The sequence below is a fragment of the Mytilus edulis genome, unplaced genomic scaffold (genome assembly GCF_963676685.1).
Source record: "Mytilus edulis unplaced genomic scaffold, xbMytEdul2.2 SCAFFOLD_403, whole genome shotgun sequence".
NCBI lineage: Eukaryota > Metazoa > Mollusca > Bivalvia > Mytilida > Mytilidae > Mytilus > Mytilus edulis.
Window position 1 is genome coordinate 1 of NW_027267300.1, and position 17,062 is coordinate 17,062.

At 31.7% G+C, this 17,062-nt stretch overlaps 2 long non-coding RNA genes across 2 annotated transcripts; both read left to right on the forward strand.

Moving 5' to 3' along the window:
* The first annotated feature begins 4,823 nt into the window (after positions 1–4,823).
* Positions 4,824–5,968, forward strand: LOC139505124 (uncharacterized). Its single transcript, XR_011659553.1, has 2 exons — positions 4,824–4,894; positions 5,663–5,968. It is a non-coding gene; the product is annotated as an uncharacterized lncRNA (long non-coding RNA).
* Positions 5,969–9,279: 3,311 nt separating this feature from the next.
* LOC139505125 (uncharacterized) lies at positions 9,280–15,119 on the forward strand. The gene is made up of 6 exons (XR_011659554.1): positions 9,280–9,350; positions 10,117–10,749; positions 11,508–11,576; positions 12,342–12,515; positions 13,274–13,342; positions 14,108–15,119. It is a non-coding gene; the product is annotated as an uncharacterized lncRNA (long non-coding RNA).
* Positions 15,120–17,062: the final 1,943 nt, after the last annotated feature.

Consider the following 17,062-nt stretch of genomic DNA (forward strand, 5'->3'; position numbering starts at 1 on the left):
CAGTTAATAAACAGACAAACATGTACAAATGTACATGTATTAAAGAAATCATGAATTATTATTTGTAATGCACACTAGCAAATCACAAGATATTGTCTTTTCTCAGTGAAAAAGGGGGAGGGTCAACAAACCCTTTCGAAAACAATATTGCTGCACCTTTTCAACTATTAAGCTAGTTAGCTACCACTCGTTGCTTCTAATATAAAAGATTTAAATGAAGGTTGATAAGCCACAAGGGAGAAGCATTTTTCTTTCTTTGCGATAAAACGTTCAAGAATTTGATTTTTGCTCTCTCAATAATACTTATGCATTCAAACCAAATAATAACACAGCCTGAGTAATTTTTTTGTCTTATTTCAGTTCCAGTCATATCATTACTTTTTAACCTGAGATGACAAACTAGAGGTTTTAAAAGGTCCTGAATAACTGGTAAGCATTTTGTTTTATTTGGCAAGCTCTAAATTGTTTATTGTATGGTATTTATGCAATTCAAATTACAGTCGGTATGTTAAAAATATACTGATTATGCAAACTGTTGCTATGGTCTTGGCATTAAATGAAAATGCTTGGTTACTGATCTTTTCGACTCCATATTTCAAGTTAAACCTTGCGGCAACTGTTCCTCATGTAACACTGCAAACTATAATTAGCATTATTTTGATATGTCGTTATTTAATGACGCCATATTACGTGTGATGTCACAATGTTTCCTTTAAAAACCTCATGCCGGATATCTCACTGATAAAAGATTTTCACTGAAATACATGTAAAAAACATTTTTTCTCAAATACAATTATGTGAAAGAACCAAGTTTTGAAAATTTGCACTTCATCGCACTCTAATTATATGATTCAAATGACTTTTACAGTAGTTTATAGTGGTTTCTACAGTATAAAATACCAGGTTTCCACCGGCTAGAATAATTAAGTATTTTGGTGTTTTTTTTATGAAATCTTCATTTTTTGCATAATTTCTCTGTCAAAATGCACTTTTTAGGCACCAGAAAATTTTATTGAATGCTTTAACAGGGTCTGTGTGTTGTATTTTAAGGTTACATTCAGATGTTTTGTCCTTCTTTTGACTAGTGAAGGTATACTGTTAGAAATTAATTATGCATACACTTTGTATTCAAAATAAATAAATATAACGATAAAAGTGTCATTGCCTTATAGTGCTGAAACAACATTATTTTTTTTCAGAAATGGACAAAAATACACAGATTTATTCAGAATGTCATACCGATGAAGATCACATAAAAGTATTTGGAAAAAATCAGAACTATGGGATTTGCAATATGGGACAACATCCCTAATGCGCCTTGAAATGAGGAACTCAAAAGTCACGTGTAAAGAAAAAATCTCTGTGTAGTGATATTGGACATGTTTCTATTTTTAACAAATGACTGAACTTAATTATTTGTGGTGATTAGGAAAGTAGAGGAACATAGAATAAATGTGTAAAAACTATGGAGCTATTGAATGTGTTCAAAGTATTAAATTTTCAAAGAACTTATTGTGTTAAAAAGGGGATATTTTACCACAAGGAGCCGCATCACAAAAGGATGTTCGGGGTTTGCTAATTTACGGAAAAAGTAATCTCACTTCGTACCCCGAAAATTTAACCACATATGTGAAAATGTCACAGCTTCGAAACAAGCTATCATACATATCCAAGTTTACGATATGGACTGAGCTACAGGAAAAAACGTTACCATTATCGCCTATGGAAAAAACAATTAAAGATATTGAGCCAATTTACAAAAGATAAATCAGAAGTTATCAGAGTGATCTATGGATGATTTCACCTTGTACACCCGGGAAAATTGTGAAAATGATGGTAAGTATTTTTTTATTTATACCCAGATATCCCAGATGATTTCAGATAACCATTATAGATAAATACCAGCAGATACTCAATGAAATTTTCGCTTTTAGAAAGCATTACAGGCACGGGGCTGAACACTTTTTTTTAGGCACAATTCTAACTTTGTTTACACCCCGAGAGATCCGAAAGGAATTTGTTTATGAATTGAAAAAGGCATGAACTAACATAATAGTTTTATCTGTAAGTAAACATGACACAATACAGTCTTTGTTATGTAATTATCACTCCGGTTTACAGGAATAACTGATAATCAAGGGAGATAACACACTCCATACGAGTAAAGTGAAATACATCATCATCATGTGCTTTTATCCAATAATTTGACCCATGGTCAGTCAGTAGATATCATAGGCAGTTAATAAACAGACAAACATGTACAAATGTACATGTATTAAAGAAATCATGAATTATTATTTGTAATGCACACTAGCAAATCACAAGATATTGTCTTTTCTCAGTGAAAAAGGGGGAGGGTCAACAAACCTTTCGAAAACAATATTGCTGCACCTTTTCAACTATTAAGCTAGTTAGCTACCACTCGTTGCTTCTAATATAAAAGATTTAAATGAAGGTTGATAAGCCACAAGGGAGAAGCATTTTTCTTTCTTTGCGATAAAACGTTCAAGAATTTGATTTTTGCTCTCTCAATAATACTTATGCATTCAAACCAAATAATAACACAGCCTGAGTAATTTTTTTGTCTTATTTCAGTTCCAGTCATATCATTACTTTTTTAACCTGAGATGACAAACTAGAGGTTTTAAAAGGTCCTGAATAACTGGTAAGCATTTTGTTTTATTTGGCAAGCTCTAAATTGTTTATTTATGGTATTTATGCAATTCAAATTACAGTCGGTATGTTAAAAATATACTGATATGCAAACTGTTGCTATGGTCTTGGCATTAAATGAAAATGCTTGGTTACTGATCTTTTCGACTCCATATTTCAAGTTAAACCTTGCGGCAACTGTTCCTCATGTAACACTGCAAACTATAATTAGCATTATTTTGATATGTCGTTATTTAATGACGCCATATTACGTGTGATGTCACAATGTTTCCTTTAAAAACCTCATGCCGATATCTCACTGATAAAAGATTTTCACTGAAATACATGTAAAAAACATTTTTTCTCAAATACAATTATGTGAAAGAACCAAGTTTTGAAAATTTGCACTTCATCGCACTCTAATTATATGATTCAAATGACTTTTACAGTAGTTTATAGTGGTTTCTACAGTATAAAATACCAGGTTTCCACCGGCTAGAATAATTAAGTATTTTGGTGTTTTTTTTATGAAATCTTCATTTTTGCATAATTTCTCTGTCAAAATGCACTTTTAGGCACCAGAAAATTTTATTTGAATGCTTTAACAGGGTCTGTGTGTTGTATTTTAAGGTTACATTCAGATGTTTTGTCCTTCTTTTGACTAGTGAAGGTATACTGTTAGAAATTAATTATGCATACACTTTGTATTCAAAATAAATAAATATAACGATAAAAGTGTCATTGCCTTATAGTGCTGAAACAACATTATTTTTTTTCAGAAATGGACAAAAATACACAGATTTATTCAGAATGTCATACCGATGAAGATCACATAAAAGTATTTGGAAAAATCAGAACTATGGATTGCAATATGGGACAACATCCCTAATGCGCCTTGAAATGAGGAACTCAAAAGTCACGTGTAAAGAAAAAAATCTCTGTGTAGTGATATTGGACATGTTTCTATTTTTAACAAATGACTGAACTTAATTATTTGTGGTGATTAGGAAAGTAGAGGAACATAGAATAAATGTGTAAAAACTATGGAGCTATTGAATGTGTTCAAAGTATTAAATTTTCAAAGAACTTATTGTGTTAAAAAAGGGGATATTTTACCACAAGGAGCCGCATCACAAAAGGATGTTCGGGGTTTGCTAATTTACGGAAAAAGTAATCTCACTTCGTACCCCGAAAATTTAACCACATATGTGAAAATGTCACAGCTTCGAAACAAGCTATCATACATATCCAAGTTTACGATATGGACTGAGCTACAGGAAAAAACGTTACCATTATCGCCTATGGAAAAACAATTAAAGATATTGAGCCAATTTACAAAAGATAAATCAGAAGTTATCAGAGTGATCTATGGATGATTTCACCTTGTACACCCGGGAAAATTGTGAAAATGATGGTAAGTATTTTTTTATTTATACCCAGATATCCCAGATGATTTCAGGATAACCATTATAGATAAATACCAGCAGATACTCAATGAAATTTTCGCTTTTAGAAAGCATTACAGGCACGGGGCTGAACACTTTTTTTAGGCACAATTCTAACTTTGTTTACACCCCGAGAGATCCGAAAGGAATTTGTTTATGAATTGAAAAAGGCAATGAACTAACATAATAGTTTTATCTGTAAGTAAACATGACACAATACAGTCTTTGTTATGTAATTATCACTCCGGTTTACAGGAATAACTGATAATCAAGGGAGATAACACACTCCATACGAGTAAAGTGAAATACATCATCATCATGTGCTTTATCCAATAATTTGACCCATGGTCAGTCAGTAGATATCATAGGCAGTTAATAAACAGACAAACATGTACAAATGTACATGTATTAAAGAAATCATGAATTATTATTTGTAATGCACACTAGCAAATCACAAGATATTGTCTTTTCTCAGTGAAAAAGGGGGAGGGTCAACAAACCTTTCGAAAACAATATTGCTGCACCTTTTCAACTATTAAGCTAGTTAGCTACCACTCGTTGCTTCTAATATAAAAGATTTAAATGAAGGTTGATAAGCCACAAGGGAGAAGCATTTTTCTTTCTTTGCGATAAAACGTTCAAGAATTTGATTTTTGCTCTCTCAATAATACTTATGCATTCAAACCAAATAATAACACAGCCTGAGTAATTTTTTTGTCTTATTTCAGTTCCAGTCATATCATTACTTTTTAACCTGAGATGACAAACTAGAGGTTTTAAAAGGTCCTGAATAACTGGTAAGCATTTTGTTTTATTTGGCAAGCTCTAAATTGTTTATTTATGGTATTTATGCAATTCAAATTACAGTCGGTATGTTAAAAATATACTGATATGCAAACTGTTGCTATGGTCTTGGCATTAAATGAAAATGCTTGGTTACTGATCTTTTCGACTCCATATTTCAAGTTAAACCTTGCGGCAACTGTTCCTCATGTAACACTGCAAACTATAATTAGCATTATTTTGATATGTCGTTATTTAATGACGCCATATTACGTGTGATGTCACAATGTTTCCTTTAAAAACCTCATGCCGATATCTCACTGATAAAAGATTTTCACTGAAATACATGTAAAAAACATTTTTTTCTCAAATACAATTATGTGAAAGAACCAAGTTTTGAAAATTTGCACTTCATCGCACTCTAATTATATGATTCAAATGACTTTTACAGTAGTTTATAGTGGTTTCTACAGTATAAAATACCAGGTTTCCACCGGCTAGAATAATTAAGTATTTTGGTGTTTTTTTTATGAAATCTTCATTTTTTGCATAATTTCTCTGTCAAAATGCACTTTTAGGCACCAGAAAATTTTATTGAATGCTTTAACAGGGTCTGTGTGTTGTATTTTAAGGTTACATTCAGATGTTTTGTCCTTGCTTTTGACTAGTGAAGGTATACTGTTAGAAATTAATTAGGCATACACTTTGTATTCAAAATAAATAAATATAACGATAAAAGTGTCATTGCCTTATAGTGCTGAAACAACATTATTTTTTTTCAGAAATGGACAAAAATACACAGATTTATTCAGAATGTCATACCGATGAAGATCACATAAAAGTATTTGGAAAAATCAGAACTATGGATTGCAATATGGGACAACATCCCTAATGCGCCTTGAAATGAGGAACTCAAAAGTCACGTGTAAAGAAAAAATCTCTGTGTAGTGATATTGGACATGTTTCTATTTTTAACAAATGACTGAACTTAATTATTTGTGGTGATTAGGAAAGTAGAGGAACATAGAATAAATGTGTAAAAACTATGGAGCTATTGAATGTGTTCAAAGTATTAAATTTTCAAAGAACTTATTGTGTTAAAAAGGGGATATTTTACCACAAGGAGCCGCATCACAAAAGGATGTTCGGGGTTTGCTAATTTACGGAAAAAGTAATCTCACTTCGTACCCCGAAAATTTAACCACATATGTGAAAATGTCACAGCTTCGAAACAAGCTATCATACATATCCAAGTTTACGATATGGACTGAGCTACAGGAAAAAACGTTACCATTATCGCCTATGGAAAAACAATTAAAGATATTGAGCCAATTTACAAAAGATAAATCAGAAGTTATCAGAGTGATCTATGGATGATTTCACCTTGTACACCCGGGAAAATTGTGAAAATGATGGTAAGTATTTTTTTTATTTATACCCAGATATCCCAGATGATTTCAGATAACCATTATAGATAAATACCAGCAGATACTCAATGAAATTTTCGCTTTTAGAAAGCATTACAGGCAACGGGGCCTGAACACTTTTTTTAGGCACAATTCTAACTTTGTTTACACCCCGAGAGATCCGAAAGGAATTTGTTTATGAATTGAAAAAGGCATGAACTAACATAATAGTTTTATCTGTAAGTAAACATGACACAATACAGTCTTTGTTATGTAATTATCACTCCGGTTTACAGGAATAACTGATAATCAAGGGAGATAACACACTCCATACGAGTAAAGTGAAATACATCATCATCATGTGCTTTTATCCAATAATTTGACCCATGGTCAGTCAGTAGATATCATAGGCAGTTAATAAACAGACAAACATGTACAAATGTACATGTATTAAAGAAATCATGAATTATTATTTGTAATGCACACTAGCAAATCACAAGATATTGTCTTTTCTCAGTGAAAAAGGGGGAGGGTCAACAAACCTTTCGAAAACAATATTGCTGCACCTTTTCAACTATTAAGCTAGTTAGCTACCACTCGTTGCTTCTAATATAAAAGATTTAAATGAAGGTTGATAAGCCACAAGGGAGAAGCATTTTTCTTTCTTTGCGATAAAACGTTCAAGAATTTGATTTTTGCTCTCTCAATAATACTTATGCATTCAAACCAAATAATAACACAGCCTGAGTAATTTTTTTGTCTTATTTCAGTTCCAGTCATATCATTACTTTTTAACCTGAGATGACAAACTAGAGTTTTAAAAGGTCCTGAATAACTGGTAAGCATTTTGTTTTATTTGGCAAGCTCTAAATTGTTTATTTATGGTATTTATGCAATTCAAATTACAGTCGGTATGTTAAAAATATACTGATATGCAAACTGTTGCTATGGTCTTGGCATTAAATGAAAATGCTTGGTTACTGATCTTTTCGACTCCATATTTCAAGTTAAACCTTGCGGCAACTGTTCCTCATGTAACACTGCAAACTATAATTAGCATTATTTTGATATGTCGTTATTTAATGACGCCATATTACGTGTGATGTCACAATGTTTCCTTTAAAAACCTCATGCCGATATCTCACTGATAAAAGATTTTCACTGAAATACATGTAAAAAACATTTTTTCTCAAATACAATTATGTGAAAGAACCAAGTTTTGAAAATTTGCACTTCATCGCACTCTAATTATATGATTCAAATGACTTTTACAGTAGTTTATAGTGGTTTCTACAGTATAAAATACCAGGTTTCCACCGGCTAGAATAATTAAGTATTTTGGTGTTTTTTTTATGAAATCTTCATTTTTGCATAATTTCTCTGTCAAAATGCACTTTTAGGCACCAGAAAATTTTATTGAATGCTTTAACAGGGTCTGTGTGTTGTATTTTAAGGTTACATTCAGATGTTTTTGTCCTTCTTTTGACTAGTGAAGGTATACTGTTAGAAATTAATTATGCATACACTTTGTATTCAAAATAAATAAATATAACGATAAAAGTGTCATTGCCTTATAGTGCTGAAACAACATTATTTTTTTTCAGAAATGGACAAAAATACACAGATTTATTCAGAATGTCATACCGATGAAGATCACATAAAAGTATTTGGAAAAATCAGAACTATGGATTGCAATATGGGACAACATCCCTAATGCGCCTTGAAATGAGGAACTCAAAAGTCACGTGTAAAGAAAAAATCTCTGTGTAGTGATATTGGACATGTTTCTATTTTTAACAAATGACTGAACTTAATTATTTGTGGTGATTAGGAAAGTAGAGGAACATAGAATAAATGTGTAAAAACTATGGAGCTATTGAATGTGTTCAAAGTATTAAATTTTCAAAGAACTTATTGTGTTAAAAAGGGGATATTTTACCACAAGGAGCCGCATCACAAAAGGATGTTCGGGGTTTGCTAATTTACGGAAAAAGTAATCTCACTTCGTACCCCGAAAATTTAACCACATATGTGAAAATGTCACAGCTTCGAAACAAGCTATCATACATATCCAAGTTTACGATATGGACTGAGCTACAGGAAAAAACGTTACCATTATCGCCTATGGAAAAACAATTAAAGATATTGAGCCAATTTACAAAAGATAAATCAGAAGTTATCAGAGTGATCTATGGATGATTTCACCTTGTACACCCGGGAAAATTGTGAAAATGATGGTAAGTATTTTTTTATTTATACCCAGATATCCCAGATGATTTCAGATAACCATTATAGATAAATACCAGCAGATACTCAATGAAATTTTCGCTTTTAGAAAGCATTACAGGCACGGGGCTGAACACTTTTTTTAGGCACAATTCTAACTTTGTTTACACCCCGAGAGATCCGAAAGGAATTTGTTTATGAATTGAAAAAGGCATGAACTAACATAATAGTTTTATCTGTAAGTAAACATGACACAATACAGTCTTTGTTATGTAATTATCACTCCGGTTTACAGGAATAACTGATAATCAAGGGAGATAACACACTCCATACGAGTAAAGTGAAATACATCATCATCATGTGCTTTTATCCAATAATTTGACCCATGGTCAGTCAGTAGATATCATAGGCAGTTAATAAACAGACAAACATGTACAAATGTACATGTATTAAAGAAATCATGAATTATTATTTGTAATGCACACTAGCAAATCACAAGATATTGTCTTTTCTCAGTGAAAAAGGGGGAGGGTCAACAAACCTTTCGAAAACAATATTGCTGCACCTTTTCAACTATTAAGCTAGTTAGCTACCACTCGTTGCTTCTAATATAAAAGATTTAAATGAAGGTTGATAAGCCACAAGGGAGAAGCATTTTTCTTTCTTTGCGATAAAACGTTCAAGAATTTGATTTTTGCTCTCTCAATAATACTTATGCATTCAAACCAAATAATAACACAGCCTGAGTAATTTTTTTGTCTTATTTCAGTTCCAGTCATATCATTACTTTTTAACCTGAGATGACAAACTAGAGGTTTTAAAAGGTCCTGAATAACTGGTAAGCATTTTGTTTTATTTGGCAAGCTCTAAATTGTTTATTTATGGTATTTATGCAATTCAAATTACAGTCGGTATGTTAAAAATATACTGATATGCAAACTGTTGCTATGGTCTTGGCATTAAATGAAAATGCTTGGTTACTGATCTTTTCGACTCCATATTTCAAGTTAAACCTTGCGGCAACTGTTCCTCATGTAACACTGCAAACTATAATTAGCATTATTTTGATATGTCGTTATTTAATGACGCCATATTACGTGTGATGTCACAATGTTTCCTTTAAAAACCTCATGCCGATATCTCACTGATAAAAGATTTTCACTGAAATACATGTAAAAAACATTTTTTCTCAAATACAATTATGTGAAAGAACCAAGTTTTGAAAATTTGCACTTCATCGCACTCTAATTATATGATTCAAATGACTTTTACAGTAGTTTATAGTGGTTTCTACAGTATAAAATACCAGGTTTCCACCGGCTAGAATAATTAAGTATTTTGGTGTTTTTTTTATGAAATCTTCATTTTTGCATAATTTCTCTGTCAAAATGCACTTTTAGGCACCAGAAAATTTTATTGAATGCTTTAACAGGGTCTGTGTGTTGTATTTTAAGGTTACATTCAGATGTTTTGTCCTTCTTTTGACTAGTGAAGGTATACTGTTAGAAATTAATTATGCATACACTTTGTATTCAAAATAAATAAATATAACGATAAAAGTGTCATTGCCTTATAAGTGCTGAAACAACATTATTTTTTTTCAGAAATGGACAAAAATACACAGATTTATTCAGAATGTCATACCGATGAAGATCACATAAAAGTATTTGGAAAAATCAGAACTATGGATTGCAATATGGGACAACATCCCTAATGCGCCTTGAAATGAGGAACTCAAAAGTCACGTGTAAAGAAAAAATCTCTGTGTAGTGATATTGGACATGTTTCTATTTTTAACAAATGACTGAACTTAATTATTTGTGGTGATTAGGAAAGTAGAGGAACATAGAATAAATGTGTAAAAACTATGGAGCTATTGAATGTGTTCAAAGTATTAAATTTTCAAAGAACTTATTGTGTTAAAAAGGGGATATTTTACCACAAGGAGCCGCATCACAAAAGGATGTTCGGGGTTTGCTAATTTACGGAAAAAGTAATCTCACTTCGTACCCCGAAAATTTAACCACATATGTGAAAATGTCACAGCTTCGAAACAAGCTATCATACATATCCAAGTTTACGATATGGACTGAGCTACAGGAAAAAACGTTACCATTATCGCCTATGGAAAAACAATTAAAGATATTGAGCCAATTTACAAAAGATAAATCAGAAGTTATCAGAGTGATCTATGGATGATTTCACCTTGTACACCCGGGAAAATTGTGAAAATGATGGTAAGTATTTTTTTATTTATACCCAGATATCCCAGATGATTTCAGATAACCATTATAGATAAATACCAGCAGATACTCAATGAAATTTTCGCTTTTAGAAAGCATTACAGGCACGGGGCTGAACACTTTTTTTAGGCACAATTCTAACTTTGTTTACACCCCGAGAGATCCGAAAGGAATTTGTTTATGAATTGAAAAAGGCATGAACTAACATAATAGTTTTATCTGTAAGTAAACATGACACAATACAGTCTTTGTTATGTAATTATCACTCCGGTTTACAGGAATAACTGATAATCAAGGGAGATAACACACTCCATACGAGTAAAGTGAAATACATCATCATCATGTGCTTTTATCCAATAATTTGACCCATGGTCAGTCAGTAGATATCATAGGCAGTTAATAAACAGACAAACATGTACAAATGTACATGTATTAAAGAAATCATGAATTATTATTTGTAATGCACACTAGCAAATCACAAGATATTGTCTTTTCTCAGTGAAAAAGGGGGAGGGTCAACAAACCTTTCGAAAACAATATTGCTGCACCTTTTCAACTATTAAGCTAGTTAGCTACCACTCGTTGCTTCTAATATAAAAGATTTAAATGAAGGTTGATAAGCCACAAGGGAGAAGCATTTTTCTTTCTTTGCGATAAAACGTTCAAGAATTTGATTTTTGCTCTCTCAATAATACTTATGCATTCAAACCAAATAATAACACAGCCTGAGTAATTTTTTTGTCTTATTTCAGTTCCAGTCATATCATTACTTTTTAACCTGAGATGACAAACTAGAGGTTTTAAAAGGTCCTGAATAACTGGTAAGCATTTTGTTTTATTTGGCAAGCTCTAAATTGTTTATTTATGGTATTTATGCAATTCAAATTACAGTCGGTATGTTAAAAATATACTGATATGCAAACTGTTGCTATGGTCTTGGCATTAAATGAAAATGCTTGGTTACTGATCTTTTCGACTCCATATTTCAAGTTAAACCTTGCGGCAACTGTTCCTCATGTAACACTGCAAACTATAATTAGCATTATTTTGATATGTCGTTATTTAATGACGCCATATTACGTGTGATGTCACAATGTTTCCTTTAAAAACCTCATGCCGATATCTCACTGATAAAAGATTTTCACTGAAATACATGTAAAAAACATTTTTTCTCAAATACAATTATGTGAAAGAACCAAGTTTTGAAAATTTGCACTTCATCGCACTCTAATTATATGATTCAAATGACTTTTACAGTAGTTTATAGTGGTTTCTACAGTATAAAATACCAGGTTTCCACCGGCTAGAATAATTAAGTATTTTGGTGTTTTTTTTATGAAATCTTCATTTTTGCATAATTTCTCTGTCAAAATGCACTTTTAGGCACCAGAAAATTTTATTGAATGCTTTAACAGGGTCTGTGTGTTGTATTTTAAGGTTACATTCAGATGTTTTGTCCTTCTTTTGACTAGTGAAGGTATATTGTTAGAAATTAATTATGCATACACTTTGTATTCAAAATAAATAAATATAACGATAAAAGTGTCATTGCCTTATAGTGCTGAAACAACATTATTTTTTTTCAGAAATGGACAAAAATACACAGATTTATTCAGAATGTCATACCGATGAAGATCACATAAAAGTATTTGGAAAAATCAGAACTATGGATTGCAATATACAAAAGATAAATCAGAAGTTATCAGAGTGATCTATGGATGATTTCACCTTGTACACCCGGGAAAATTGTGAAAATGATGGTAAGTATTTTTTTATTTATACCCAGATATCCCAGATGATTTCAGATAACCATTATAGATAAATACCAGCAGATACTCAATGAAATTTTCGCTTTTAGAAAGCATTACAGGCACGGGGCTGAACACTTTTTTTAGGCACAATTCTAACTTTGTTTACACCCCGAGAGATCCGAAAGGAATTTGTTTATGAATTGAAAAAGGCATGAACTAACATAATAGTTTTATCTGTAAGTAAACATGACACAATACAGTCTTTGTTATGTAATTATCACTCCGGTTTACAGGAATAACTGATAATCAAGGGAGATAACACACTCCATACGAGTAAAGTGAAATACATCATCATCATGTGCTTTTATCCAATAATTTGACCCATGGTCAGTCAGTAGATATCATAGGCAGTTAATAAACAGACAAACATGTACAAATGTACATGTATTAAAGAAATCATGAATTATTATTTGTAATGCACACTAGCAAATCACAAGATATTGTCTTTTCTCAGTGAAAAAGGGGGAGGGTCAACAAACCTTTCGAAAACAATATTGCTGCACCTTTTCAACTATTAAGCTAGTTAGCTACCACTCGTTGCTTCTAATATAAAAGATTTAAATGAAGGTTGATAAGCCACAAGGGAGAAGCATTTTTCTTTCTTTGCGATAAAACGTTCAAGAATTTGATTTTTGCTCTCTCAATAATACTTATGCATTCAAACCAAATAATAACACAGCCTGAGTAATTTTTTTGTCTTATTTCAGTTCCAGTCATATCATTACTTTTTAACCTGAGATGACAAACTAGAGGTTTTAAAAGGTCCTGAATAACTGGTAAGCATTTTGTTTTATTTGGCAAGCTCTAAATTGTTTATTTATGGTATTTATGCAATTCAAATTACAGTCGGTATGTTAAAAATATACTGATATGCAAACTGTTGCTATGGTCTTGGCATTAAATGAAAATGCTTGGTTACTGATCTTTTCGACTCCATATTTCAAGTTAAACCTTGCGGCAACTGTTCCTCATGTAACACTGCAAACTATAATTAGCATTATTTTGATATGTCGTTATTTAATGACGCCATATTACGTGTGATGTCACAATGTTTCCTTTAAAAACCTCATGCCGATATCTCACTGATAAAAGATTTTCACTGAAATACATGTAAAAAACATTTTTTCTCAAATACAATTATGTGAAAGAACCAAGTTTTGAAAATTTGCACTTCATCGCACTCTAATTATATGATTCAAATGACTTTTACAGTAGTTTATAGTGGTTTCTACAGTATAAAATACCAGGTTTCCACCGGCTAGAATAATTAAGTATTTTGGTGTTTTTTTTATGAAATCTTCATTTTTGCATAATTTCTCTGTCAAAATGCACTTTTAGGCACCAGAAAATTTTATTGAATGCTTTAACAGGGTCTGTGTGTTGTATTTTAAGGTTACATTCAGATGTTTTGTCCTTCTTTTGACTAGTGAAGGTATACTGTTAGAAATTAATTATGCATACACTTTGTATTCAAAATAAATAAATATAACGATAAAAGTGTCATTGCCTTATAGTGCTGAAACAACATTATTTTTTTTCAGAAATGGACAAAAATACACAGATTTATTCAGAATGTCATACCGATGAAGATCACATAAAAGTATTTGGAAAAATCAGAACTATGGATTGCAATATGGGACAACATCCCTAATGCGCCTTGAAATGAGGAACTCAAAAGTCACGTGTAAAGAAAAAATCTCTGTGTAGTGATATTGGACATGTTTCTATTTTTAACAAATGACTGAACTTAATTATTTGTGGTGATTAGGAAAGTAGAGGAACATAGAATAAATGTGTAAAAACTATGGAGCTATTGAATGTGTTCAAAGTATTAAATTTTCAAAGAACTTATTGTGTTAAAAAGGGGATATTTTACCACAAGGAGCCGCATCACAAAAGGATGTTCGGGGTTTGCTAATTTACGGAAAAAGTAATCTCACTTCGTACCCCGAAAATTTAACCACATATGTGAAAATGTCACAGCTTCGAAACAAGCTATCATACATATCCAAGTTTACGATATGGACTGAGCTACAGGAAAAAACGTTACCATTATCGCCTATGGAAAAACAATTAAAGATATTGAGCCAATTTACAAAAGATAAATCAGAAGTTATCAGAGTGATCTATGGATGATTTCACCTTGTACACCCGGGAAAATTGTGAAAATGATGGTAAGTATTTTTTTATTTATACCCAGATATCCCAGATGATTTCAGATAACCATTATAGATAAATACCAGCAGATACTCAATGAAATTTTCGCTTTTAGAAAGCATTACAGGCACGGGGCTGAACACTTTTTTTAGGCACAATTCTAACTTTGTTTACACCCCGAGAGATCCGAAAGGAATTTGTTTATGAATTGAAAAAGGCATGAACTAACATAATAGTTTTATCTGTAAGTAAACATGACACAATACAGTCTTTGTTATGTAATTATCACTCCGGTTTACAGGAATAACTGATAATCAAGGGAGATAACACACTCCATACGAGTAAAGTGAAATACATCATCATCATGTGCTTTTATCCAATAATTTGACCCATGGTCAGTCAGTAGATATCATAGGCAGTTAATAAACAGACAAACATGTACAAATGTACATGTATTAAAGAAATCATGAATTATTATTTGTAATGCACACTAGCAAATCACAAGATATTGTCTTTTCTCAGTGAAAAAGGGGGAGGGTCAACAAACCTTTCGAAAACAATATTGCTGCACCTTTTCAACTATTAAGCTAGTTAGCTACCACTCGTTGCTTCTAATATAAAAGATTTAAATGAAGGTTGATAAGCCACAAGGGAGAAGCATTTTTCTTTCTTTGCGATAAAACGTTCAAGAATTTGATTTTTGCTCTCTCAATAATACTTATGCATTCAAACCAAATAATAACACAGCCTGAGTAATTTTTTTGTCTTATTTCAGTTCCAGTCATATCATTACTTTTTAACCTGAGATGACAAACTAGAGGTTTTAAAAGGTCCTGAATAACTGGTAAGCATTTTGTTTTATTTGGCAAGCTCTAAATTGTTTATTTATGGTATTTATGCAATTCAAATTACAGTCGGTATGTTAAAAATATACTGATATGCAAACTGTTGCTATGGTCTTGGCATTAAATGAAAATGCTTGGTTACTGATCTTTTCGACTCCATATTTCAAGTTAAACCTTGCGGCAACTGTTCCTCATGTAACACTGCAAACTATAATTAGCATTATTTTGATATGTCGTTATTTAATGACGCCATATTACGTGTGATGTCACAATGTTTCCTTTAAAAACCTCATGCCGATATCTCACTGATAAAAGATTTTCACTGAAATACATGTAAAAAACATTTTTTCTCAAATACAATTATGTGAAAGAACCAAGTTTTGAAAATTTGCACTTCATCGCACTCTAATTATATGATTCAAATGACTTTTACAGTAGTTTATAGTGGTTTCTACAGTATAAAATACCAGGTTTCCACCGGCTAGAATAATTAAGTATTTTGGTGTTTTTTTTATGAAATCTTCATTTTTGCATAATTTCTCTGTCAAAATGCACTTTTAGGCACCAGAAAATTTTATTGAATGCTTTAACAGGGTCTGTGTGTTGTATTTTAAGGTTACATTCAGATGTTTTGTCCTTCTTTTGACTAGTGAAGGTATACTGTTAGAAATTAATTATGCATACACTTTGTATTCAAAATAAATAAATATAACGATAAAAGTGTCATTGCCTTATAGTGCTGAAACAGCATTATTTTTTTTCAGAAATGGACAAAAATACACAGATTTATTCAGAATGTCATACCGATGAAGATCACATAAAAGTATTTGGAAAAATCAGAACTATGGATTGCAATATGGGACAACATCCCTAATGCGCCTTGAAATGAGGAACTCAAAAGTCACGTGTAAAGAAAAAATCTCTGTGTAGTGATATTGGACATGTTTCTATTTTTAACAAATGACTGAACTTAATTATTTGTGGTGATTAGGAAAGTAGAGGAACATAGAATAAATGTGTAAAAACTATGGAGCTATTGAATGTGTTCAAAGTATTAAATTTTCAAAGAACTTATTGTGTTAAAAAGGGGATATTTTACCACAAGGAGCCGCATCACAAAAGGATGTTCGGGGTTTGCTAATTTACGGAAAAAGTAATCTCACTTCGTACCCCGAAAATTTAACCACATATGTGAAAATGTCACAGCTTCGAAACAAGCTATCATACATATCCAAGTTTACGATATGGACTGAGCTACAGGAAAAAACGTTACCATTATCGCCTATGGAAAAACAATTAAAGATATTGAGCCAATTTACAAAAGATAAATCAGAAGTTATCAGAGTGATCTATGGATGATTTCACCTTGTACACCCGGGAAAATTGTGAAAATGATGGTAAGTATTTTTTTATTTATACCCAGATATCCCAGATGATTTCAGATAACCATTATAGATAAATACCAGCAGATACTCAATGAAATTTTCGCTTTTA